Below are 3443 nucleotides of genomic sequence, written 5' to 3'. Positions count from 1 at the left end.
AAAAGAGAAGAGAATAGAGGAGGAAATGGAAGAGGAATTGCGTCAACGAAGAGGAGAAGAGAAGGAAAGAAAAAAGAAGAAAGAATGAAACGAATGAGAGACAGAAAAATATGTAAGAAGCAAAAGAAGAAAAAGAAGAAAAAATGTAAGAAGCAAAAGAAGAAGAAGAAAAAAAAGGAAAAAAGAAGAAAACAGAGGAGGAAATGGAAGAGAAATTGTGTCAACGAAGAGAAGAAAAAGAAAGAAAAGAAAAAAAGATGAAAAGAAAGGGAGAAGTAAGAAACGAATGAGAGAGAAAAAAATGTAAAGAAATAAGAAAATAAAAAAAGAGATAAGAAATGAACAAAGAAATATGAAAAAAAAAGTAAACGAGTGACAGACAGACACAGAAAGTTACAAAAAAAGAAGAGCCGAAAGAAGAAGCAGAAGAAAAAAAGACAAATTTAATTCGCCTCAACAGACCTAATCAGGACACGCCATTCATCCCACATTAAAAAAATAAAAACTTTCTGTACATATTTATTTCGAAATGTTTCACTCAATTTTCCTCTTCCTCAACACACCCTTTCACTCCTTATAAATAAAAATGAAAGGGTAGAGAGATTGAATTAGATCCCTTCCCCCAGACAAATAGACAAACAGATAGATAGATAGATAGATAGGTAGATAAATAGATAGACAGATAGATAAACAGAGACATAGACAGACAGGCACATAGATAGATAGACAAATGCAGATAGATAGATAGATAGACAGATAGATAGATAAAGGCAGATAGATAAACAGAAAGACACAGACAGACAGGCACATAGATAGATAGATAGACAAATACAGATAGACAGATAGATAGACATAGATAGATAGACAGATAGATAAACAGAAAGACAGATAGACAGACAGCCACACAGATAGATAGACAGATAGATACAGATAGATTGGTAGATAAATGCAGAGTCAGACAGGCAGATATATAGATAGGTAGAGGAGGAGGACGTTGGGAAAGGCCTTTGTTCTTTAGTGGATTGTTTAAATGATTGATAATGATGATGAAGTAAAATTTAACTATACTTAATTTATCTATTTCGTCATTTTTTTCTTTATTATATTTTTTATTCGGTTGTCTTCATTCATTTATTTCTATGCTCATTTAATTGTCTCATTCTTCTGTATTCAGTTTTAATTTATTTATATTTTTATTGCTCGTTTTTGTTATTAGTATTTTTCTTTTCCTTTTTTTCCCTCTTTTTCTTCTCCCCTTCTTCTTTCCTTCCTTTCTTCCTCTTAATCCATGCATTCATTTCGTCTCCATTCACAAGTTTCCTCTCTTTTTCTTTACTTGCATTTTTTTCATCCAAGTTCCCCCTTTCCAACACTCCCTAGCTCACCGTGTTTCATAAGCCCCTCGCAAAGCCTCAAGACGTAACACTAATGCTTTCCGCGTACCACAAACTCTCCCTCGCTAAGAACTGTCACTCATTACCAACGCAAAACACACCTGCAGCTTCCTAACAGTTTCCCGCCTTTGCTGAATTCCACGAACTTCGCCTCTAATGACTGGTGTTTCTTGGTATACTCTCACCTTTTGCTATTAAGCTCCTACTACTGAAAGAGAAGATTAATATGTTGGGTGTAGCTATTAACTCTTATAAGTGGTTCATGGAAAGCTTGCAGGGAACGGCGCCCGGCTGTCTGATGGTGTTGGAACTGACCTCAAAGGAATGGCCGAGGAAGGGAGAGCTTGTGATATTGTTGGAACTGACCTCAAGGGAATGGCCGAGGAAGGGAGAGCTTGTGATATTGTTGGAACTGACCTCAAGGGAATGGCCGAGGAAGGGAGAGCTTGTGATAGTGCTGGAACTGACCTCAAGGGAATGGCCGAGGAAGGGAGAGCTTGTGATAGTGCTGGAACTGACCTCAAGGGAATGGCCGAGGAAGGGAGAGCTTGTGATAGTGCTGGAACTGACCTCATGGGAATGGTCGAGGAAGGGAGAGCTTGTGATATTGTTGGAACTGACCTCAAGGGAATGGCCGAGGAAGGGAGAGCTTGTGATATTGTTGGAACTGACCTCAAGGGAATGGCCGAGGAAGGGAGAGCTTGTGATATTGTTGGAACTGACCTCAAGGGAATGGCCGAGGAAGGGAGAGCTTGTGATAGTGCTGGAACTGACCTCAAGGGAATGGCCGAGGAAGGGAGAGCTTGTGATAGTGCTGGAACTGATCTCAAGGGAATGGCCGAGGAAGGGAGAGCTTGTGATATTGTTGGAACTGACCTCAAGGGAATGGCCGAGGAAGGGAGAGCTTGTGATAGTGCTGGAACTGACCTCAAGGGAATGGCCGAGGAAGGGAGAGCTTGTGATATTGTTGGAACTGACCTCATGGGAATGGCCGAGGAAGGGAGAGCTTGTGATAGTGCTGGAACTGACCTCAAGGGAATGGCCGAGGAAGGGAGAGCTTGTGATATTGTTGGAACTGACCTCAAGGGAATGGCCGAGGAAGGGAGAGCTTGTGATAGTGCTGGAACTGACCTCAAGGGAATGGCCGAGGAAGGGAGAGCTTGTGATATTGTTGGAACTGACCTCAAGGGAATGGCCGAGGAAGGGAGAGCTTGTGATATTGTTGGAACTGACCTCAAGGGAATGGCCGAGGAAGGGAGAGCTTGTGATAGTGCTGGAACTGACCTCAAGGGAATGGCCGAGGAAGGGAGAGCTTGTGATATTGTTGGAACTGACCTTAAGGGAATGGTCGAGGAAGGGAGAGCTTGTGATAGTGCTGGAACTGACCTCAAGGGAATGATCTTGGAAGGGAAAGCTTTTAATAGCGTTAGAATTGACCTCATGTAAAAGGCCAAGAGAGAGTGAATGAGAGGTGAAGAGAGAGCTTGTAATATGTCCGTACCAGTATTTTGCAGCACTTGAGGTCACATTACCCTGCAGGATTTTAGTAATAGATTTTTTTAATTGTAAACAGACCTTGCAAGATTCCTCGTATACAAAAGAATAAGGAAGTAAATATAAGGAATAGATAAATGAGTAATAGACTGCGAATTTGTTGATCTGCATGATGTTATTTTTTTATTTATATTTATTTCAGTTTTCTTAGTCTTCTTTTTTACTTAACTATATTTTTCTACCTACTTTTATCTTTGCTTCTTCGCTCTTTCTTGTTTTCTTTTTACTTTCCTTTTAACCTATTTTTTCTCTCTTCTGCTTCTTTTACTTTTTTTCTATTTTCTCCTTTTTATTTATCTTTTTCTCCATTTTGATCTTTTTATTTTTCTGTTTTATTTATTTTTTCCTTTTATTTTTTTCTATTAATTTACCATTCTTCCTTTCTTCCTCTTTCCCTGATAATAATTTCCCCTATTTTCATATTAGGTCTTTTCCCAATCTTTTCCTTCTTTCTTATAATATTTACTACCTTTGTTTTCTTGTTTTCTTTCCTTC

General features: G+C 39.2%; 1 long non-coding RNA gene across 2 annotated transcripts; it reads right to left on the bottom strand.

Moving 5' to 3' along the window:
* Positions 1–1641: 1641 nt before the first annotated feature.
* On the bottom strand, positions 1642–2725 carry LOC126985649 (uncharacterized). 2 transcript variants are annotated; one of them, XR_007738836.1, is made up of 3 exons: positions 2475–2725; positions 2118–2321; positions 1642–1964 (listed from the first exon to the last, which is right to left on the bottom strand). It is a non-coding gene; the product is annotated as an uncharacterized LOC126985649 (long non-coding RNA). The 2 variants fall into 2 exon arrangements; XR_007738837.1 differs by having other exon boundaries at positions 2271–2321.
* Positions 2726–3443: the final 718 nt, after the last annotated feature.

The sequence above is a fragment of the Eriocheir sinensis genome, chromosome 60, assembly GCF_024679095.1.
Source record: "Eriocheir sinensis breed Jianghai 21 chromosome 60, ASM2467909v1, whole genome shotgun sequence".
NCBI lineage: Eukaryota > Metazoa > Arthropoda > Malacostraca > Decapoda > Varunidae > Eriocheir > Eriocheir sinensis.
Note: the sequence above shows the minus strand (reverse complement) of the source record. Positions and strands in the feature narration are given on the sequence as shown.